The sequence below is a fragment of the Larus michahellis genome, chromosome 9, assembly GCF_964199755.1.
Source record: "Larus michahellis chromosome 9, bLarMic1.1, whole genome shotgun sequence".
NCBI classification, from domain to species: domain Eukaryota; kingdom Metazoa; phylum Chordata; class Aves; order Charadriiformes; family Laridae; genus Larus; species Larus michahellis.
In genome coordinates, this window is record NC_133904.1 from 14,397,982 (window position 1) to 14,423,212 (window position 25,231).

Consider the following 25,231-nt stretch of genomic DNA (forward strand, 5'->3'; position numbering starts at 1 on the left):
GGGACCCCTCTATGCTTTTCTGTTTCCAACCCTCCAACGGGGCAAATAACGAAATTAGCTGACCTTGGTTGCTATAGCAATAAGTATAAGCAAGAGCCTCTCTGCATACTGTTCCTTGGCACAAACTGTCTTATCACTCTGAACGAACTGTTTTAGACACAACGTGCTGTTAATTTCAGAGAGTTAGAAGACGCCGAGCTAAGAAATAAAATTACTGAACAGAAAGTTGGTTCTGTTTTACCTCAAACCAGGATAAGGACTCCGGCAACACAAGAGCACAGCAGGTTGAGGAACTCTATAGACAGATAAAAAACCATATGTGAGCTGTTTTGCGACATTGCAGACACATTATTTTAATTCCATGCCTTCCTGATTTATGCTCTTGGGCCAGTTTTTCTATTGGTCTGTATCATTGGAGTCAGTCCACTGAAGTGACCTTATGTCACCTGAAATCCCCATGATCAGTAGAAGCAGGAGGATGTAAAGAACTTCCCCACGTGTGGGTCAGCGGGAAGTTAGGTAAAAAACAGCTAGAGAGAAAAAGGCATAATCAGCAGATAAAAGAGAGCCGTTGGGGAAGCTCACAATACCTTTGCTTGAGTACCTCTGCAATACTTCCTCCTACTTCAAAATATCCAGAATAGTAGATAAAGTCCAAAGCCCAGCCACAGCATTTCACAGCATAATTAAGTAGTGACCTCGGAATATAGTTAGTTGAGAGATTTTTTTATTTACACCTCCTACGCTATGTTATTTTTCGTGCCTGGAAGGTTCTACATGGCTTGCTACTTTTCATCATAATTCATCCTCTGTTGCAGGTGACTATCATGAAAGAAAGAAAAAAAGATTCTCAGAACAACTCAACCAGCCACCAGCTACTCAGTCTGGAACTGCACTTCCAGGAGCAGGGTTTGTTGCAAGGGCTTTGAGCTGAGGACTACAGTCCTGTTATTCTGCACACTAAAAGCAGAAAGCACAGTTCATGCCTTCAATGTTTCATATTTGAGGCTGTTCTTACATTTAGGGAAGTAAGGGAAATTGAAGTTTGAGCTTCTTCAGATCATAGTATGAATCGTATTTCATTTCAGGGAATTATCTTTTTGCGTGACTAATATTTGTTCATTTGACTGTTCTCTGGAATTGAGGGTAGGGCATTTTGAGATGTTATTGTACTGCTAAGTGCAATAAAAGCTGCAGAGCAAGTAGCTAAATACCCTGAGGAAAGCAAACACACAGCTAATGACACACAGCAACTGCTCTACTTTGAGGATGTACTGGGACAAACAGTTAAAACCAGAAGCAGAGTTTATGACAGTGAGGAGCCGGATCAGCTTCAAATGCATCTAATTCTGTCACTTTTACCTAAAAGAGCACTTCTGACTCATGCACCATGCCTCATCAACGTAACTGGGCACACGGAAGGAAATAAGACGTACTGGCTTGAATAAGGGTTTGCTTCTGGGAGTGTGTAATGTGGTGCCTGTGAAAAGACCAAATCAAAGGGTAAATAGTGTCACTCAGTCTTTTTTTTCTACATTGTAGTTTACCACCCTGCATTTGTTTCAAGGTTTACCAGGGGTTTGAATTAAATCCGTCCAAACGAAGACTTGATATTCAAGGCTGTCCCTCGGCAAAGAGGGGTTTTGCATTCATTAATATTGCCTTGGGATGAAGGAAGGAACAGGAGAGCCCTGATTGACCTTGGACATTTATAAAGGTAATCTAATTTGTGCTCGTTTGCTACTTTTTCATTAAAGCCACTCCTGGAATGTTTCTTATCATGAGTTGTGCTTCCCTTGAGAAAAGTTTTAACAAATAGACCAAATCCAGCTCAGAGCTGGCCCGGCAACTGCAGTCCTTCAAGTGGTATGGAAATGCAGGCTTGAAGAAATCTTCTGTGATCTGACCTGCAAAATTAGGAAGGTAAAGTCAGAACTGGGAAAGCCTACAGCTGAACAAGTCAATCTGTAGCCAGTATATGGCTTGTATTACATTCATATATGATTGACTATGACTTATCAAGGACTGAATGAAGCTATTTTGCTCACACAGGTCAGCTGCCCGTTTTGCAGCTGGCACATATTAACAACCACTGTCACTTCGCGTACACACAGAGGGAAGAACAGTAAATCTGGTCCTCAGTACTGAAGCTTTCTCCCAGACATACAGTTGAAGACATAATTCCAGAAAGCCCCTGTCCAAGAAACAGCTGATGCCAACAATGAAAAGAAACGTTGCCGTTCTCAGAAACATTACCACTACTCGGCAGGAACTTTCTTTGTTTCCCTGACTTAAAGCATATTTGTTATACCACAGATTAACTGCATCCATTTAGGGAAGAAATAGTCTTGAATCATTGTTTCATCTTAGGAACCACAGGTGATGTTGTACACAGTCTGTTTACAACCTCAGGGGTTAGTGAAAATGAAACCAAACTAAGAAAACGCAGACCATTGACCAGAACGAGACCTGCCAACATTTCCTTCTTTAATCTCTTAACCAAACAATACGACACATGACAGCACAACGGTGAGGATGAGGTTTCACAGCCTGCTGAGAATGCCAGGTTTTGGTTAAAAAGATAAAAAGAATATTTTGCTTACCTGATTTACATATTGCACATTAAATAAGCCCTGCAAGGTACCATGCTTCAAAACGAACTTATTTTTTAAGAAATGTAGATTAATAATCCTCCTTGCTTAAAAAATGAGCTTCAATATTTGTGCGAATCGTAGAGTGAAAAAAATCAATGTGCTATCGACTGCTGGGGATGATCACATTCATTTTGCCCTTTGTGGTTGGTGAAATCCATGCTGCAATTACAGAGACAGGCTGGCAGCAAAGAGCCTCAGTTGGGCTTTCAGCTCCACATTAATCCAAAACTCACCATTTTAATGCAGATATAGATTGCCACGAGTCAATAGCTGACTACTTGAATTGTGAAGTAGCAGTTCCATGCTATATTGGCAGCACTGGCTGTTACAGTATCTTCAAGTATTTTGAAATTTCAAAGCGTTACTCCATGAAAGTGAAGAGCGTAAGTGACACCACATCGGAAGGGGACTGCAGTGTTAACGCTGTTATCATAAAGACAGAATACTACAAACAATCTTAAAGTAGATCAAAAGTAGACTTTTTGTGGGATAAAACGCATACGTACCTCAGCTCATGTTTTAATGCCCCAATGCATTATCTCATAAAGTATCCCAGGTGTTGAATTTGTATAATGTAGTTCCCAATTCGCTCTCATTTACAGTTGCAAGCACAGATGACTTCACCAAAGTCAGAGGGATCACTCTGCATTTATAATCTGGCAAGTGAGGTCAGAATTTGGCTTTGAGTAGCAATTTCCTTTTCAGCAATCCGTCTGTAACTGAAAACTGAATTCTGACACTGAATTTGCATGAAGAATTGGAGAATCTACTAAGCGGTCAGCATCTCTTTTATAGCACATTAGGTGCAGGATGAACTTAGAACTCTAGTTTATGTACAGTAACTATATTCTTGTATAACTTTATGATACTGACCTCTTTGTACACTGGCATCCTCATGAAATGGTGAAATGTGCACTAACAGATCCCCACATGCAGAGTGTTACGGCTGTCATTTATGATGCACAAAGCAAACTCAATTCGAAACCTACTGAGCTCCATGGAAATGTTCCCATTGATTTTCCTGAACTATGCACGTGTGACTGCAGACAACTTCACCGCACAGGCAAACACCAAACCTGCTCTCAGGAGGAGGTGCCTGCTGGTGTGCCAGCGTTCGACGGAGAGGATGGAGGCCGTGCCGTGCTGCACCGCCAGGCTCTGCCTCCTCTCTGCTGCAGCGTGTCTGCAGACCCCAGTCACTGGGCAATTTGACTGTGGCTGGCTTTTCTGTTTATTTTAGATCTGATCAAATATTTACAAATTTCCCAGCTACTGCATGATGGGCTATACTCTTACAGGTTTGACATTGATCACTACCTCATGCATGCGTACATCCACTTTCTGTGCTACAGGTAGGAACAAGAGAGGAGCATGCTGGGGCTGAGCAACAAACTCGACTTTGTCAGGTGCAGAACAACGTGCACAGTCATTTTTGTTACCAGGGTAACCTGTGAACTCAGTAAGGTCTATTAGCACATGTAATACTATCAATAATAAAAATAATAAAATAGGTAATATATAGGGAGTAGGCCTAGATATTTTGCTGCAAGATCAGATGGTACAATCAAAAGAAGCCATTTTCCTTTGTTCATGTCTGAAATATAGACTCATTTGATGTTGGTAAGCCTGCATGCGGTTTTAGACTCTTAACGATGAGTCCTGTGCAGAGTATGCACCTATAAGGCTTTGTGGAGGATTTATAAAAGAAAGAGGATTCACCCTGGTGTTACATATTGGTATTCTGTGTAGCTTTTCATAGCACGCCTAATATACCTTAACAGTCTCCCTTAAAAACATTATGAGATTGGAGCAAGGATCTTAACTTTGCCTGCAGAAAAAAATAGTGGTTCTTGCTGCTGACCTGTAGCTGATGGGTTCTTGTATCTGAAAGTTTCATTAAGTTCAAACTTTGATATAGTGTGTAAATGAAGATATTTATATCTCAGTTATAAACAGATTCACATTATGTTTGGAAACAAACATCCACGACCTTGCAGGTTTTTGGTTGCTTAGAAAGACAGAAGTGAGCTTTCAAATGTTTTACTTTTGATTTCCTGAACCAAATGTAAGGTTTCCAAAAAGATGAGAGTTTATTCCAACTATAATGGATAACATAATAGTAATTTTATTAGCAGCAGGAATCAGTAAAACTGCGACACAGATCTCACTGAATATACATAATGAGAGAGGATGACAGTGGCATGGAGAGGCTAAGGGTCTTCCACAGGAAGACTTTCATTAGCTGAGACTGCACAAATTATTAAGGTTTTCAGAGTCAGGTCCTCTCCTGGTGAAATTGTCCTGTGATCTAAAACGCCACATAGAAAGAGCTCACAGTCACAACAATTTGACATCAGTTAGAATATTAATAAGTAAATGGAAAAAGTGCTCCAAACCAACAGGAAGAGTTTTTCACCTTGACCTTGCTACTTGAGTAGTTTTCATTAATTATGAGGAACTGGGCTTACAGTGGAGTGCATAATGATAGCCATTATGCGGAGACCATAAAATTAGACCCTGTTTTTACAGCCTGTGAAAACAAACTACAAAGTCTGTCCCAAGAAGCCTGTAACCTCATTAGAAAGCATAGACAATAGGAATAAGGTGTTGAATGCACAACCCAACCACGTCCCAGCACCAAATGGTGGTTACCTGTACAGGTCAGTTTTGAGGGTGTTAGGTGGAGGGAACTGGACCTGACTCGCGGAGTGGCAAAGCAGTGGTCGGCAAAGAGGGCAGAAAATGCATGAACTGAACTGAGCCCAGGGCGCTCCTGCTCCAGCTCCTTTGGGCCTCCGGCTGGCTCCTCTCTGAATTTTTTTCTTTTCTTTTGAAGGACTATTTTGCACATGTTGGTTTGGTTTTCCCCAATGCAGCTGAGCCCTTTGCCTTCTCTGGAGGTGCCGGTCCCTCTGGGAGGGCACCAGCCTGCCCTCCCCAGCCTCTCCGGAGAGCCTGCCAGGGACAAGCCCCAAGCGGGCACCCACAGAGCTTCCCCCCCCTACTTATTTTCCCCTGCTCATATTGCTTTAGCTATCATGTTTTCAGACCATCCAGCTTGAAGTTGATTTTAAGACGCTTAGTGAAACTTTGTACTCCAAGAAAGTTAATTTTGAACAGTTCAGGAGAAGTTAGCCTGCCCTTAACAATCTCCACCTGGAATAAGAAAAACGTAATAAATTCTTCATGTTTACTGCCTTTACACAAGGCCCCAGACTATGGATTACCTTTTTATTACTCCTTGTTGTAAGTTTTTTTTTTTTCTCTATTATTAGTTTTTTTTAACAAAACAGTGGCAAGAGGAGAAGATTGTTATCTTCCCTGTGGACATTTACAAGCTTTTGAATGAAAGTTTGGTTAGAGATTTGTACTCTGTGGAAGCATGAAATAGTTTTCCCTTACATAGCTGGTGCGCCCCATATCTCAACAGAAAAACTTTCCCAATGATCTGGCAACACCTATTGAACAGAATTAGGTCTGAGAATTTGGAGTATCTGCCTCACTGCTGAAAAAATACCAAAGAATGAATGTACACACAAATACATATTCCTACATAGGAGGTCCCATGTGCATTTTTTCATGGACAAATCATAAACAGTGGCTTTTTATTCACCCCTTTTAGCTGCAAAAATCTATTATCTCTTCAGCGGTGAGTGGAATTTTCCAGTGCTGCCTAATGTTGAAATAATGAACTTTGGCAAATCTAAGTCAGCTGAGAGCAAACTCCAAATATGAGAACCTGTAGCTTAGGTCGCAGTTTGCGCCATTGCATCGCTGGAGCTGAGCCATCCTTAGGCCACTGAGTACAGAGGGATAAATCCTGCTGGACTCAAGAGTCATAATGTAGTTTCTCTACTGCTTCCTCCGGTATCCTGTTTTCATCACTTGGTACTATCATTTTGTGTTCTGCCCCTCTCCATATATTATTGCAGGACTCACTATAACACTGCAAGCAGCGGTCTTCTCCAGGGGAAAGATTTGATATTTTCTAAACCAAACATAATTACTTATCAACATACAGTATTTGCATTTCAAGAACACATAGAATTAAGGAATGGTTCAACATAGGCTGATCACAAAAGACAAGGAATTTTCTCTGTATCTGATATGTCTTTGAGATCATTACGAAGAAGTGAGCAGAAAGATGCAGTATAATGCAGCGTGGCCCCACAGAAATGCCCAGAAAGGCAAAGCTCTTCTCAGGGAGAATTCAACTGACACGCAACCAACTGAGCATTTCAAAGACAACAGAAATAAAACCAAACAGGAAAAACACAGTTAAGGGAGGGAAACTACAGCAATTCTTAACCACTGTTTTAGAATCAAAAGAATAGTGAGCTGACTGAATTCTCATAGCTTGCATGCTACTGCCCAAGCAAGAGGAGGCACAACAGGACATCATGTTATGAACTGGAAAGTCAGCTCTTCTCTATGCCCCATCAGTAGTTTTGGAAGATGAGATTCTAGGTATTAAGCTTCTGAGTACTATTTCTCATCCCAATGGTTATTTCCATCTGAGCATAAGCATCAGCAAAATTAACCCACCAAATGCACAGGGAAAAAAAAAAAACATCTTAAATGGCACAAAAGCAATTGCGTGAGGTTTTAAATAGAGTGGACTTGCAACAAGTGCCAAAATTTGTCACTGAACTGCAAAATACCCCCAGAATGAATTATCATACTTGCTGGTTCACATCAAAAGAAGTGGCACCTTGTTCAGCAGCACTTTAGTCCACAATAGTGTCAGGGTATCTTCCTGGGGAATACAGTGATAGCAGGAGTAAAGGAAACATTACCTATATGGTCGGTCCCTTCTCTCATTATGCTCAATCCTCCTTTAAACCTCAATGTATTGGTCCAGCCCTGTTATTCAACAAGTGTCATGACATGCCCAGGTTGAGTTCTAGCACCCAGGCCATGGGGCCACGTTTCTTGGCTCACTGACACACGATGATCATGCAGATGGAAGACAACGGTTGTGGTCAGCAGCAGGGGAAGGGCTGCATAAAGGCTTCCTGAACGGAAGCAAACTGATAAGCAACAAACTAAATTAATGGGGCCTTTTAATTTAAACTTAAGTATGGCCAATGCAAAAGACTGGATGGTACAAAGTGCACAGCAACATTCTCGGAGGTTAATCCTCATCCGATTAATGCATATATTTTAATCTAGGTGCTTCTTACTATTTGGTCTAAAATTAATATTTTCAGACTCAATTGACCTGCAGTTTTATAAGTAACTGTCACCAAGTTATTCAAACACATCGCCACAGCACTAGAATACATTCCATATGCTGACTATCCATAAAATGCCCATGCTGAATTTGAAGTTTTATTATTCCCTTAAAAGCACTTAGCGGCTCCAGCTCTGCACACTTGACAGAACTTGTTTCACCATTTACCCTCAGCCATTCTCCAGGCTCAGAACTGGCAGCCTGCTGGAGGCCATGTCCAGTATGGGGAGACAGAGTTTAGAGTAACAAATTCCTGTGTTTAGGCCCGTTCATAAGCCAAATGCTGACTAAGCATTTAGGACTGAAAATGTGGGTATTTACCACTACTTAGTGTTCATGCATGGCGGAATATGTCTAGGCAGCAAAGTCTGTCTGAATTTCTCTGGATTCTGGAAAACATAGATTCAAGGGCTGATTTCAAGTCATCCACAAATCAGTAGTCACAAACAAGGGGACGCTTAAGAGACATGACTTTATGCAACAGGAAACAAGGTAGAAACCACTAAATTCCCTCCTAGCATTAAACCGTGTGCATGGAAATTGCTGTTGCTCTCAGCCATGACACTCCTCAGTCCGAAGATCCAAAGGAGAAGTGGAAACAAGGAAGCTGTGCTCACTGGCTCAGCCAGAAGCTGTTTCAGCGCTCACCCTTGCTCCCAGGGAGCACAGGAACTTAGGAAAACCTGATCCCAAAGTGCTGAGCTATTCCTTTTGCTGCCAACCCTGGTTCTGCCCTGTGACTTGAGCACTGCAAGGCACCAAGTCATTCCTGGATTTGTATAAGCAATAGAAATTAAAATGGCAAAAGTATCTTGTCCTGGTTTGAGGTAAAACAGAACCAATTTTCTGTTTAGTAATATTACTTTTTAGCTAAGCCTCTTCTGACTAACTAAACTCTCTGAAATTTCTGCTTATTGTGCAGAAACTGTTCATTCTCAGAGAGATAAGACCTATGTTTATAATTTATGCCAAGGAATAGTACGTAGAGAGGCTCTTGGTTACACTTATTGCTATAACATATGTTATATATATGTAGATGTTGCCCAAGCAGAGACCACCTCAATTTTGAAAACCAGGCCTTGTGTTCAACAAAGCACTGCTCTTCCAATAGAACAACAAAATGAAACCTAACACAAATAAATAAATAAATTGCACCTCTCAGATGTTCACATTTTCAATGCTATGTCTTAACTCTTCAGAAATCTAAAGTAGAAACCTTTTTACATTTCAATCTACAAACAAATCTTAGCATTTACAGAGAATTGTTAAATGTAAAAACTTCTTTCATCAGAATTAAGTAGATCCGCACTTTACACTACATTTATTACAAAAGCTAAAAATGCACTGGCAATTGAAAAAAACCCAGCACCACAATACTCGTAATTCAATTGCTACTCTTAATGTGATGATAAGTTGCTTCATTAGAAAAAGTTTTTTGCTTCTTAAATGAGGTGTGAGGAAAGGGGAAGTACAGAGATGAGTAATTATATTTCTAATTGAGAATATAAAATGGGGTAAATGTATCTGCAGTAGAACTCAACATGAAATAGTTTTCCCATCTTATGAACGTTTTCAATATTGCAGATCTCATTTGCATCCTACATCAGAATGAAACACCATAGAAGTTTTTTGAACCAAAAACTTAAGAAAAATTACACCTTACGCCAATCAGAATATTTTGCTTTGATATGCTCAAAAGGCCATCATTTTGTTTTTACACTTTTTGACTTATTTTTGTTATAGATTACATTTCCAAACAAAACCCAACTTTTAGAAAATTATGCAAAATCATGTATGAACAATTTGTGACTTATTTTTCAAAACTTCTTATAAATGAAAGTGTCATTAAAGGTAGCCTGCTCCAGCAAATTATTTCACACTTGACAAATCCACACATTTTGGAAAAAATAGATTTTGTCAAGTTATTTTCAGTCAAGTCTCTCTGATATCAATATCTCAAGTCTGTGAAACATCAGACTGTGTGAAGCTATTACAAATACTCAATGTGTAAATAAGTATCTCCATCTAAATTACTTCATACTTTTTCACATAAGAAACATAAACGCAACAATAGATCAATCTGACTGTAAATATCTAAATATGTCCTTTAAAAGCCAAAGGAATGTCAGATACAATTTATTTTCAGGCAGTGCAAACTGAGACATTAAGTGGCAATTCTACTTCCATTAGCTAAATCTGGCAAATATGCAACTGTTTAAAGGCATTGTCAATAGCCATTGCACAATTAAGTATTTGTACTGATGCCTTATTAAATTACCCTTTTCAAGTAGGCATAATAAACTAGGAGTTCACTGTACAGATTTTCACGGAGAAAGTCCAGATCACTGGAAAATTTATTTAAAGAGAATGCAGTCCACCGAGTAATGAAGTAAATGTCAAATGTTTTTTGGCAAATAAATCTGAATTGTCTTAAAACTTTTTTGGCAGATATAGCTGAAGACGACACTAGTAATAAAAAGCCTTCAGATTAACGATTTTGATTTACGGAGTTCCCAGGTAAGCTTTGAATTGCACTGCATCTCCAGCAGCAAACCCTGCTTGGTGGGGAATGGAGATCCTTACCACGGGCAGTCAAAAATGGCAAGACAGCCAGAGGTAATAACTTGGATGCTTGTTCAAAGTATCATTGGCCTCTGTCGGTTTAATTTTAATTTATGCCACAGTGCCCTGGAAAGAGCCCCAGCGGCTGCTGCCCGCCTCCAACCGCGGGAAGAGGTGCTTGGCCCTGGCTGCTGCGTGCACACCCTGTTGCTTCCCATCCAGCTCAGCACACCAGACGGGAAGGAAACTAATGTAAAATTGTTTTTCTGCCCTAAATTACTACTCCCCAGTGGCAAGGCATGTCTTCGAGGATCAGCGTTTTCTGAGGATGGGCTGTCCTTGCAGTCTCTGGAGGCTGCTTTCCCCAGCCCTCCTCTCCTCTGGTCAGCTATGCAGCTGCAGGAGAGGCAATCCTCCTCCTTGTTTCAGAGCACAGACGTGACAAAGAAAGCTTCAGCGTAGGGAGAAATGTCCCCACACTGGGCAGCTGCTGGTGACCACCTAGCTCTCTGTGGCTGTCAGGATGAAGGCTGGTGCCAACAACTGTCCGGACTATGTGTGCATTTCACCCTGTCCCTTGGATGGCAACTAAGCACCTTAATTGTGCCCTTTTTCCAGAATATTTGTCCTGCTTGCTACTCCACACAAACAGCACTGCTTTTACCCATGTGCTAAATTTTCAGACTCCTTCTTCCAACCTTTCTTTTTTAGCATCATTGTCAGCTGCCGAGAGGCACGGAGAAATACCTTCAGACCCTTATCCTTGTGCCAATTTGCCACTGTTGAAATGAAACAGCAATGGCCACAGATTGACAAGTCGCTTCATGTTGGAAAATTGGAATTCTGTCTTTCCAGACCTCTGCCAGGGCTGGGCTGCTGATTCCTTTATACAGAGTGTAAGCTAGCCAGGCACGCGTCCTTCCAAGACTCAGCTGTGCGCCTGGCTTGAACTGACCTCAAAGGAAGACAGGCATCGACATTTGCTAGCAGATTTTGGACTGTTGCAACACAAAGGCTTTATCTTAAATGTAACAGCAAACCACTTCCAATATTTATAATTTCCTCGGATATATCATATAATCTTTAAATATTTTCTCACTGAATGCACAAGGATTTTCTTATCTTCATAGCTTTATTCTATTATTAGTTTCAGTCTGATGCTTTAAAGAACAGTTAAGTTGCAATGACCAAACTGTAATACATTGGGTTGTGAATTTATTCTTTTAAATTATAGCTTAGTAAATTTAGTCAGTTTGTTTTATATCAAGCATTTATTTAAGTGGTTTTCATTGTATTGACATTTTATAATGCCCTCCTAATATTCTTATTATTGATTTTAATACTGCAATGGTATTATTCATGGTGACACCTATTGGAAAGCAAGCTTCAATTATATCAATAGATGCTATTATTATAACATTGATAACATTAATATTTGATAGTGGCATAAAATGTGATGCATTGGCAATTAACTCATTAATGTAGATATCATTAACCAAAAATGTCAGAGTTGTTTTAATGATTTTTCCGTTGCTTTCTTTTAACAGATTCTCTAATCAGTGGCTCAGTTTTGTGTTTTTGAATGTGTATTAGCCACAAAAGTTTTTCTGAAAACTAAATAACATTGTCCCCTTTAAATATGAAAAGATGGGCTTTTATGGCTCGGAAGATACCGTGAGTCTTGAATCAACAGCATTAGTAATAGATACAGTACATGAAACTCGGGCACAGAATATTCAAAAATAAAAGATTTACCAAAACATAACCGTGCCTTTTTGCTTGTTGCTTAGCAACCAGAATTGATCCAGCAAAAAAGTCACCTGACTGAGGAATTGCTGGTGGCAATATTGCTCCATCATTTTTCTTTTTCACACTAAACTGATGAAGGTTCTATCAGAAACAGCTATTAATTGTTTCTTTCTTTTCTCTCCAGCTTCTTAATTATACAGTAGAAACATTTCTATTGCTGTTACTGAAAGGAAGAGAGCACAATGTAAAGCTCAAAAAATTAACAGGCTTATTCAAATACGTCTGGATCTAAAAGAACGCATATCACAAGCCACAACTCACTGTCAACTCTGCCATCCCAAAATAACAAACGCAGTGAACTGTTCTTACAGCATCAGAATAACCATTTTTACCACACCTGCACTGATGGACAATTTGCAATAATCTTTTAAAAACCACAGACTAAGAATACTTCTTGTTTCGATGACTCAGTTGGAATTCACCACCACATTTGTCTTGCTTTCATCATTTCTAAACATTAGCATTTTCATCTGTTGACTGAAAGCACTTCTGGGCCTCTATAACATATATATAAAACACTTTTGATCTTTTAAAATCCTCCTGTCAACCTGGAATCACACAGCCTCTTACATTACCTTGTTCTTGTCCTTAATGGTGACCTGCAGTGAACTCTGCACTCCCTACTTTCAGATGTTCAACATCCTTCCTTTGTTAAAAGCTGCTGATCAAAAAGGAACATTGTGCTCACTGTGTTTCCCTCTATAGCCCCTCACAAGCATTTACAGGAATTACACTAAAACACAGGGTATGGACAGCAGCAATTTCATTTAACCACATACCGTATTTTTGTTTTGCTTTCTGCGATACTTAATTCCTTAAGTAAATAAGGAAAGGGAACGCATCTTTGTAGTCATACACTTGGCCCATCACGAGCAGTCAAATATAACATTGAGTCCAGGAGCGGCAAAAGATTAATCCGCAAACACCTAAATTGCCTTTTTACCTTTTTTTTTCCTTTGAAATGAACACTCTATATAAGCTCAGATGACATTTGTCCTTTTAAGAAGTGAAGAAATGTTACCTAAATGGAGAATATATCCAGTTTCACTTTTCCTCTGTATCATATTCAGATCTGGTAGATGGGATGTGATGCTGTTTCCCATCATGCCTCCATGGCTTTTTCTGTAAAAGCTTAACAAGGACACAGCATCAGAGAGTCTTTAGTGGCTAATACCCGACCCCTTTCTCTCACATTACAGCTCCAAGTGACCATTTTCATGCCAAAAGGTCACCAACATCCCCATCCCCATGGAACCAATGTGCATCAACCTTCTAACCTTTGCCACCGAGAGATGATAGCTATTTGGGCTGCAATCCCTTCATTACAGATGGTCCATATTTTATATTTAGTGTGGGAGGTCAAATTTAGGAAAGCAATTTCTCTTAAAGCGAAGAGTTCCAATAATCCAAGATCTTCTATTGGCTTATGGCTGAGTGGACAGTAATGGGTTTATGGGCAGCTCTGGATTTTTTCTCTTCACTGGGGAGGGAATTCCGTCAATCTAAATTTTTAGGATTGGGTGGCTACCATTGTTTATTATTCAATGAGCTCTTATTAGATTGTATCTAAGCACACTACAGCAGGCAGAGAGTATCCTTATAAGCAGGCTCGCAGGCTGGATCAATATCTCAAGGCATTTACAATCTTCTTGAAACAGATTAAACAATGCTATGTTTTTATTCTGGTTTTAAAGCTTATATGTGGTCATGCAGTTTTGTTAGTGACAAAAGCATTCATCCATTATCATCTTTAATCACAATGGTTAATCTACTATTAAAGCAGCTTGTGTCTTAATATAGAGACCACCTTTGGTGGAAATAATCTAACAGTTCATGGCAGATCAGGGAAGGATTGAGCAAATCCTGAAACCAACAATGCAATTCAAAAGATCAAACTCCAAAATGTTGGTTAAAAGGTACCCGCTCTACATTAAGGGCGAACATTTTTGTTCCATTTTTCATTCCATTTTGTATCTTTTTTTGTTAAATGGAACCATTATTATAGCCCAAATACTGCAAATATTTATGCACATGCTTAATTCATACACCAAGTCCCAAGCCAGCAAAGCATTTGAGGACATTGTTATAGCCAGTCCTGCTCAGGACAGCTTTCAGGCATGTGCTTTACTCGCCGGTAGATGACGGATCCATACATAGTGTTTGGAGTGCGAGGTAAGAGCTATAACCCAAGACACTGTTGAACGATTCTAGTTCTTGAAGGCCAATGCAGCCTATGGCCAAAAATCTCTCTTAGTCCTGCAAAACTACTTCAAGACACACAAGCAGTTTTGGAGCAGCCCGTAAATAAGTAACTAAATGCAATTTGCTATCCTGTGAATAAGCAATTAAATGCAATTTGCTATCGTCTGTATGATCGTGTTCTCTATTAGCTACAAATATTCACAGTAGTGTTAGGGAAATGTGAATTTGTCCAAGAATGCATCAGCCAAAACTCCCTGTTAAAAAAGAAATCTTGCTACAATCAGGGAGCAGAAACAGCATTGGGAAAAACTAGTAACACTCTCTTCCTACAGCTTCTGGCTGCTGTACAAAGCATCCTTAGCTTAAAACCATACCCTTCAGATGGTTTAGACTAGTAGTTTTTAAGTTTCCAGCTTTCTCCTTTGATAACAGACCCACAGATTAGAAAAGGAGATCCTTCAGCAGATGCTGTAAACAGCAACTATTATTTGTGATGAACACCCTGGGCCCAAGACAAGATCACAACTAATTCCTGAAAGTAAATTTCTCAAATGTTTATATGCACCTACGTTAGTCTTTACCACATGCTGAAACCTACACACAAGATTTCAAACGAGCATGACTGACGCCCTGGCAAGGTGGCCCTAGCCGCCTGCTGACCAAGTGCCGCGCTGGGAACACACATCCCCGTCCTGCCACGGGGTGCCCGTCACACCCTGCTTGCCTCCCAGTACAGAGAGACTGAACACGGTGCAGCTTAGCATGCACGGAGGGTCTGGGGTTAAGTAAGAGCCAAATTTTACACTCATTTAAGTGTGAAAAGATGCAGCATTAATGCTAGTGAGGTTTTAAAATAGCACCTAGCCTCCAGTGCCAGGCGCCTGGGCAGCAGGGAGTATCCACAGACTTACTAGAGCCCTGTCTGTGTATCAGAGAGGGGGCAAATGGGAAGCATCTGCTAAACACCTTCTTAAGACCATCTTGATCCATTAAAGGAAAAGCTGCAAGGAGCTTGTGCCACATGTTTGCCTTGGGAGTGCTTGGAAACATCTGTGGGTTCAAACTGGACATTTGGAGAGCACTGGCGGTGATAATGGCGATTCTGGAAATAACGTCGGTCTGATCTGATCCTTGATATAATCCCACTCTGATCGATAGGGTTATCAGGATTTTTTAAAAGGTGAGCCTGGCCATCTTCACACTGCATTTTTGTAGCAGTGCAAAGGGAGTTTCTTTGGTCTATTTTAAAACATCTTCCATCACACTTTTTCCCAGGTAAAGCTGTGTCTACACAAAGCAGCCATTTCCTTTTTTGTTAGGCTCAAATATTACATTTTTGATAATATTTGCGTCCAACACTTCCATAATTTAAAGCAAACATAATACAGCAAATCTCTATTGATTTTGCCTTCAATACTATGTTATCCAAAAACTAAAAAGGTGCTCCTCACTGCAACGCAACACCAGTCGATGACCATAGGTATACCTGCACCAAACTTAATTAAAGCAGCTATCCACGTTTTAGGGCTCCAAATCATGTTTCAGATTACAGCAGCAGTTTAAGAGCAGGCTACCTCACTCACCGAGAGGTATTGTGGGGCCCTGGAGGCAGCTATAGTTCAGCGGTTCGGGATTCAGATGCAGGCCCAGCAGCAGCCACGAGCTCTGGGTGTGCGGTGCAGACACAGCCTGAGCCACCCAACAAGCTGGAGGTTGTCCCTGGTATCACAGAAAGGATCTTTTTACTTTCTTTAACTACTTTGTGTTATCTCCTATGCTAATGATGGGGAACATTTTACACATTTTTAACATAATTGCTGAACTAAAATTTATTACTGTAGTGTTTGTGCTACGCACTCCTTGGAACAGAGACTGTCGCTGCGTTTGATGCTGTGCGGGACCTCACACGTCCATGTCCCAGTCCCGGCCGGGGTCTCTCAGCTGCTATCACAACTCACCTTTTCTCATACATTATTGCCAGTTCCTTTTTTATTTTGGTCTGTTATTCTCACATTCAATAAATGGTCTCCATAAAAGCTGTACTGTGAAACTAAAACCATCTGCCCTGTGCTTACAGACACATTCCTGCTTCAGGGTCTACACTGTAATCTACCATAGCTCAAAGCAGTTAATACTAAAATGATGCCCTGTGAAGGTACGATGGGTGTGGACAGAACCAATTTGTTTATACAATTGTGTTTTGCCACAGAGTAAATTAAGTTATGGGGTATTCATCAAAATTGAATTACCACAGTGCGAGCTAACAATTTTCCAAAGACATTGTGACATGAGCACAAAGCAGCCCATGTCAGCCACGAGGAATCGCTGTCGTCTTGTAGGCTGCAGCTGAATTACTTACCAAAACAATTAGACAAAAGCAATCCTCAGAAAGCTGGAGGTTGCCAACCTGTGGAAAACAGTGACAAGTCTAAAACTGTGTTCATTTCTTACTTAGAGGAGCCAGGAGAAAGGAGAGACTTTCCAGGGGTGGGATGTCCATGGGAACAGGCAACGGGGACACCTCAAGGTGAGGAGGTCTAGTGTCCTGGTGGGACAGGCAGCGCTGCTGGCCTGAAATCTGATTTCTGGAAAATCAAATTTTCAGTTGACTACTTCCTCTTTATTTTTCTTTCCAAAAGTTCTCCTTGAATGAGATGGAGAAAGAAACCCCCTCTTTTACCTCACATTTCTTTACATGAAATGGATATGAAAGTGAGAAAATGAGTACAGGAAAATTTAGGAGGGCAAATATGGTCAAAGGAAGATTTTATCCCTCATTTTCACTCAATTCATGCCGCAAAACAGAGAAGATTGATTCTGGAAAATAAATAAGAGCATGTGAGTGGGGAGACCACCTTCTAATTATCTTTTGGTTTTTCCTGTAAGAAAGTTCATTTTGCTAATTGTCCTCACTTGAGAGAAAACTGAGGCATAAAAACCCTGTTTAAATAGTATTTTAGTTAACTAAAAAAGGAGTTTAAAGTGTAAAATAACTTTAACAGCAATGAAATATTGCTGTGAGAAAAAACATAAAAGCCTAATTCCTCTCACCTTTAGCCTATTTTTTAAAAAAATAAATCTATGTCACCCCACTTTTCTTAAGGAAACAGAAAATTAAAAGATTTTGCAAAAGAAGAGATGTTTCCCTGTGCTTTTAAGGTGATTGAAAATCCACAAATGTTTGTCAGGAATCTTTCTCTTTTTAAGAAATGCAAAATGATATTTTATAATTCGATCTCCAATAATAGTCATAGTTCTACCTGCAAAAAGTATCTTGGTCAAAAGAGTTTGACCTGCTCAGGCTTGAAGAGCAAAGTGGTTAAATCCAACCACTCTTGAGCTGTGCTTTGGCCCTGAGTGAGGGCTCAGTCCGTGGGAATAGGCTGGAGCTGCCCACCGTAACCCCCTGAGACTCCTTGCTCTCGCCTCCTTGACACCGACCGCTGCGCATCCTTGCACTGCCTGCTGTCTCCCTGTCGGAGCAAGTCCAGCAGAGACTCACATGGGTGCTGGCTGCGAGGAGATGAGCTCTTCAGGGAAAGCCCGGGAATCAACCAGCCCCACAGGCCATTTCTAGGAAGGGAAAGTGCCAGGGCCAAGGCAGGTGGGAGCCAGGCTCCCCACCAGCATGCCAAGCAGTGCCCAGGCACCACCCTCAACACAGGACCTGGGCAGCCCTTCCCCCAGCTGCGCTGCTTTAGGGTAACAGCCACCACGTAGTCATACACCGGCTTCCTGAATCACTGCAAACTACATATAGTTTTTATAAGACTCTTCATTACAACAAATCCCCCATCAGAAAAAGCTATTTAGAAAGCTACTTTACTAGGGCTTGGCAGGATAGATTTTGTTTTTAAAGGATAATCGTGCGTCATTTCATTGGCAGATAGGATGTTAGAGCTAGAACTAAAAAAGAAAATCAAACATGTATCTACCTCAATCCAAATTTTACATCAGCAAGGCTACATGGTCTGGGGAGGGAGCACAGGCTGCAGACAGGCGCCTTTCTGCTTGAACAAGCTCTGCCTTTAGGTAGGCTTAGGAATAGCTCAGCCTCGAGCTCACAGCTGCTCTCCACCGGGGCGGACGGGGCGGGTGTCCCTGCGGAGCTCACACCCCGTGCCCACGGGCTGCCTGCCCTGGGGGACACTGGGCCGGGCTCTGCCCCACCGCCTGAGCCCATTTGCCTACTACTGGGGCTCCTGGCTTCCCCCGCAGATGGTTTCTGGTTGAAAGACAGAAGCGTGCTGCGGAGCAGGAGCAGCAGAAGAGCTGCCTCTCCTCCAACACACTGCCAGGCTGGCTGGGGCACCGTGCAAACACCCGCCGGGTCACTGAACCTGGCAAAGCTGCGTGGGACCAGCATCTGTCACCCTGAAACACAAATTCCTTCCCGGTACCGTGCTGGCTCAGCTGCTGTCCCAGTGGCAGTGTTATGAGCTGTTACCTGTTTTGTCAAGGCTCCCTCAGGGAATATATCTGTTGTTTGGTGTAATTTGGGTGGGGTGAGCAGGATTGCTCCTTTGCTCTGATGGAAACGGGCTTACGCTATGCAGTACGTATTACTGGATGCCATACTGGTGCCTCAAGAGATGTTGACTGTGCACATTTACATAAATCTAAAAATAAATAAATATACTCACAAGCCTCCTCAATCAAAATATGCCACAGACAACTAAAAGATCTTGAATCAAATATTAATGTTGGAGATTTCTCCAGCCATTTTGTAATGCTTCCAGCTATCTTTATTACACAATGTATAATGCACTACCTTATTTTAGTCCTGAGCTATCAGGAGTACCATCTTTTTGATGGCCTCAAACTGGCGTAATAAAACTGGTCCTCCTTTGAGTGCCCAGGAGCAAGTGCTTAAGATGGAGACGTGCTAGTCAGCACCTGCAGGCTGCGGCAGTCGTGATCAGGACGGTGCGTGCTGAGCCACAAGAAGGAACTATTACTCATTAAAGGTCTGTTACTCCAGCACAGGTAAGTCCCCTGTCGCATGCCTTGTCCTGAGACAGGTGAGAGGACTGTGAACGCTTTCCCATGTATCTAAAATTTGTCCTCAATTTCCATTGATGCATATCATATCTGTCAATTTTTTTGGCCTAGAACTTTTTTTTGTTCCTTTTACCTGCTGCAGTTTACCCACTGTTAAAGGTACCGAGTAGTTACTTCTTTGCTACATAGCGTCCTTTTCCCTACATTGCTGTAAAGCTCCATGTCTCATGGAAAGATTTCAGATTCATGTTTTCTAAATAAAAGAGGATGTGATATCACACTTAGCGGCAGCAGCCACAAGAGAAAATGAATCTGCTTAAAAAGAATCCCATGCAATTCCCTTGCAAATATGAGATTTGCAACATCACTATGGGAACAAGACCAAGTCACCAGGCTTTCTAAATTTAATGAGGTTCAAATGTCCAAGGGCACCAGCTTTCAGGGGAAGAAGCAATGTCAGAGCACGCAGAGAAAAGGATAGTGTTTCTTAAGCAAAGGAAAGAAAATATCTTGAAAGAGGCTTACCCCTTGGAGTGAATCAGGTGAAGTTACTGGTAAAGAGTGAAAGGCAGGCAGCTGTGAATGTTCAAAGGGGATTAGATTCTTCCACAGATCGTGACTTTTAAGTTCAATCACTGCAATATTATTTATGACAGTTATAGGCCTATATGGCAATATCTCAAGAAGGTGAGTGATTCATCAATTCCAACACTGCTTCTTCCAGAGACAGAGCTGCAATGCAGCACATCGCAAGCCACAATATTAGGTAGGAAGCAAGAAATCTTCAAAACAGGGAATGATGCAAAGTCTATTCTATCAGCTTAAAGTTTTCTATTGCCTCCGGTGAGACTTGGAGAAAGGCAGCAATTGAAAATGGTTTTATTTGCCAGAAATTCCTTTTGCTGAAGATGGCATTCTCTGGTGGATTACTAAGACCAAAACAAAAAATGCTTACGCCCTGGAGTATTTCAGTGCTTTCTCTGCAGAGCTCCCCACCCAGCTCAGCCCCTGGGGTCAGCAGAGACATATTTTCCTTACCACCCTGTGGCCACCAGGAAGGATGAATATAAAGCTTCCTCAACACTAACCGACCTCCCTTTATATTTATTATTTGCAGTGATGCCAGCTGCTTCAACGGTAGCATACAAATGCCAACCTGAACTACTGCCTCTCTCATGCAATAGCTGGGCAATATTGCTTCCTTCAGCAAACACCAAACTCTCTCTTCTGTGCTTGCCTATGCGTTTCCCACCTGTGGCAAGACAGAAGTGGGGCTCTTTGCACGCTTCTTGTGAATGCAAGTGGGATTTGTCATAAAGCTTTAGCCTGGGTTGAGCCTGGGAGTCATTCAGTGCATTATCCACACATCAATTAGGATTTCTGAAATGCAAGATACTGTGGGAAATCACATGGTATCCTCTGAGAAAGACACACCGCTGCTTCAAATATAGCACATATTTATTCTTTGTTAAGGTAAGTCCATGTCCACAATTTTATAGTAAAAGTAGGTCTGCAGTCACCATTGTCCTTATGCTCTATCATTTCTTCTCCAAATATTTACACTTGTTTTCTCTGTTTGATATGTAATACACCAACACTGTAAAGCAAACACACACGAGTGGTGCACCTTGTTTTAATACTACATCTAGCATCTGCTAGATAGCCTCTTGCAGGCAACTTGTCAGCGAAGAAGATGCAGTCATGTGTTTAGAGGAGATATTACAATGCATTTTGTTTTATTTATGCGTATTCATATTAATTGCAGAACAGAGGTGCTACAACAGTAGCTGAGGCAATTCCCCCTAGCAGGAGCCTCAGCCCAGTGGCTTTCCCTGTTTCCAGTGATAAATGATGTGCAAGGCACCAGCCCAGAGAAGAGAGCAAGTTCTCCTGCACTTGCAGAGCCCTTTTTACCTACCTCGATGGCTCTATACCAAATGCGTAAGCATGAACTGATAATGCGATATATCTTTCCCAAACTGTCCATTTGCTCACACATAAGAAAAAAACCCCGTGTAACAGTGACACCTGGTGACACCTATTGTTTTGCTTACACACACCTCTTTTTCCAAATATACTAGGTTTCACTGAAAACTCCCAACCTAGGCTAAGCGATCGGGGTAGAACTATAAAACAGAATATTCAAATGTAAAGAATTTGGATCAATGTCTTTTCCTTTGCTAGGTCTTTCTTTTTGACACTGCTAACCTTCATCATACAATTTACCCACTGTACGGTCACGTTCAAGAAGACGTACCAGAGACCACACAGTCCACCTGGAAAAGAAATTTGTAGCTAGACACTAATATCAAATGACAAATGAATTATGCTGCCATCAGTTAAGTCCTTTTTCTGTAGTCCACATTTCCTGAGCTAAGGACTCCGTGTTCTTTGGAAGGGATTCTACAGACTTAATGGTTAGAAGATAGAAAATTATTCTGGTTTACAAAAACCAAAGACCTAAACCTCCAAGATTTCTTGTGAAGTTTCTCTACCAATAGATCTCAAAGTGACCTAATTTTTGTATTAAATAAGATGAAAAAAAGCTAGATGTGTCAGGAGGATACTACTAATAACCGATACTATTAGACATTGATCCCCACTTTCTCAAAAGTGGGGAAGTGCAGGGATTATGGTCATATACTCTGATGTTCTGGTTCTGTAAGTTATCATTTGTGTCCATTATTAAATTAGCTCACCACTGCGGTGGAAATCACTACTTCTATTCTTTTGTAACTACTCTATGAGTCATCAAGGCCGCAGACTGCAAAAAGTCCTATTGGAAAATCCTGTAAAAATTGGGTGCTGAAAAATAAACATACCTTTCTGACTCAAAAGAGAGTACAGTGGAAGGGGAATTAGTTTATACCTTTTATTTAGGTATGTTCCTTAAAGAGTACGGGGAGGCAAGCAAAATGTCAGTGCAGACACAATAATATAAACCACATTTCCAAGCTTTGACCACTTAACTGTTTCCCAAGGGATGTTTTTACTGGTATTTTGTTGAACTCTCAGTCATTATGCTTGCTGTTATGAACTGGTTAAAGACAAGATCATGGGAAAGGAGAAAATAAAGTAATGAAGTGCATCTCAACAGAAAGGAAAAGGAGAGAATGGGCAGGCACAAAAACATCTCTTTCTTAATTACACCAACCTTTTTTTGGTAATTCCCTCATTTCCTTGTTCTTGCAGCAACCTCAGATCCTACCAGTCATTTCAGGAATATTAAGACTAACAAATGTGTCATGTTGTCCATGCTTCAGTCTCTAAGCAAAAGGCTTGTGCCCTCCTCAGTGCCGTATTCTGCGTAGCCTACCTCAGCTGGAGAAGTCCCTGCTTGCGTGCAGGGGGACTGTGCGGGTACTGGAACCTGGGCACTCAGAGCATGGGGGACATAATAAAGATGTACCTGGAGACGGGCTTCTCGTTGAAGAACAATAGAGAGGTCACTCTGAATACCTATTGCCAAGAAGGGCTGAGCCAGGGTCATTAATGATAATTAATCATTAATTAAACTGGGCATGATGCACTGGAAATAGTACATTAACTATGCCATTCTCTGGGAAATCTCCTCCTTTAAGTTAAACTGGCTCACACAGCGGCTGTGCTTCCCGTGTGAAAGACGTGTCACTTACACATGATCCCAAGCCACTCAATGAAGTTGTGGAAGCAACCATCTTTTTGTTGATTGAATTTTCATTTAATTTCATTGAAATCACAGATGGTGTCACCCAGCAGCTAGAGGCTAAAAAGGGGCACTTTACAAACTGAATAAAAAACTTATTAAGTTATAATAAGCACCAAAAGCAAACGGAGGTGAAAACTTTACTGCAAACAACATGTTTACTCTATACTCACAGTGATATTAAAATTGAATTTCTTTTTATTTTCAACTTTAACCACACTCTTGGTAAAGCAAATAACACTGTAACATGATGCAAAAACCTGGCTTCTTATGATCGAGACAGGAAATAGATATAAGGAGCACAAGAATGCTAAAATATGGACAGGTGAGAATGGCTCAAATGTAAAAAGTTTACTTGCATAATTTTTTTATACAAATAAGAAAAAATGAAAACAATAAAATATTCCTGCCCAGTGCAGGCCACTAACTTTCTTCCCCAAACAAGCACAGGTTTTGTGTTCAGTGTAATAGGTCGCTTTCAAGCCAGACAGCTGCCGTGTGTGAACTCGCGCTTCCAATTCTCACCAGCTTTTCCCCATGCCTTGGGGAAGGGAGCACAAAAACTGTGCCACATTGCCTGGTGTGGGAAGCATTCCCCAAATCAAAACAGCCCACTCCGAACGTAGTGACCAGTGTCTGAGGCACGTGCAGTTTGTCACCCTGCAGTCCAGGTAACACGCAACTCTTCTGTGTTTTTTCTATCAACCTACCGCTCCTTCTCAAAATGACATACTAGTTACTCAAGGGCACTATGTGCTAATAGTTGTTAATATTAGCTGGGATACAGCATGTCTGTAAGGGAAACTTCGAAGGGACAGAAAACGATGCTTACTCTTTCCTCTGTGTAAATTGGGAAATGAACATCTGCCGTTATTGGAAATTAAGAAAATCTTTCTGTGATCCAATGGAACACTGTTACCCCACCTCTGATTTTCTACATGATTGTTTTTGGAGAAAGGAATAATAAATTTTAAGATAATCCCTTCTCACAGATGTGTTATTTATTCGCCCAGTTAACAGCCATTTCCTGTAATCAGTATAAACTGATCAATCTGCCATAATGAGAACGGAGCCAGCAGCTTCCTGGCCAGGGATGAGTCTGTGTCTCTTCTAATCTGCAGGCATAACAGATTGGAAGAGAAGACGGCTAAATTCCCACATGCTAAGCAATGAGAACATGGTAGTTTTCCCTCTGCAGGTAGGTGGCTAAAATAAAATGTAGGAAGACAATAGTTCTCGGGTCACTTGTATCGTTACTGATATGAGAAAAAGACTGTTTTCTAACATATGCTTGAATTATTTATTAATTAATTCTGACATTAAAAAAAAAAATTTTTTTCTGTTTCTACTGTAATATACCTGCTACGACTAATGGATGATGTTCAAAAGCTGATCCACAAATGTATTAAGAGCAATGATTTTTGAACCTTCATAGAAAAATGCTTTTATTAGTGCTGTAAATACTTCTGCTGAACACATGGATGGGGGTAAACTACTGAGCAAATGAGATTTAGTGGAAAAAAAAAAGGGGATCAAATAGTGCTTTGTTCCTACGGAAGGGTAAACCAGTAAATAAAGCAACAAAAAATCCTGCTCCTTGATTCCAGGAGGCCCCATGGGCTGCCCTCCTGCAGTTGTACGTTAGTTGGTGGGCACAGAAAACATACTCTTTTAATGACTGTTATGTGATTGAAAGTAGACCAAGAAGTGGCTGAAATATGTGCTGAAAAGACAATACTACCACAAAAGTGTTTTGAAATCTGCCATTTTTACGTATTTTAATATGGACTTTGGTTTACAGGAAACACAGTAAAAAAAGAACAATAAACATCCAGAAATTTTCTGGGGCCACTGCATCGGCATCTCTGGTTTTGTTTATGAAATAAGCCTAGATTCTCTCTGTCTTTTTTTGGGTCACTATGTAGGGTCCGAAAAATATAGCATGTTCAGAGAGTTCCTACAGTCAAAATTTTTATTTCTTATTTAAAAACATCCATTACACACCTATAGGAAATCTCCTCCCGGCCCCGACAACTTTACCGTGTTTTACATGACTGTTACTTAGCTGCTAAGATTTTACCCTTC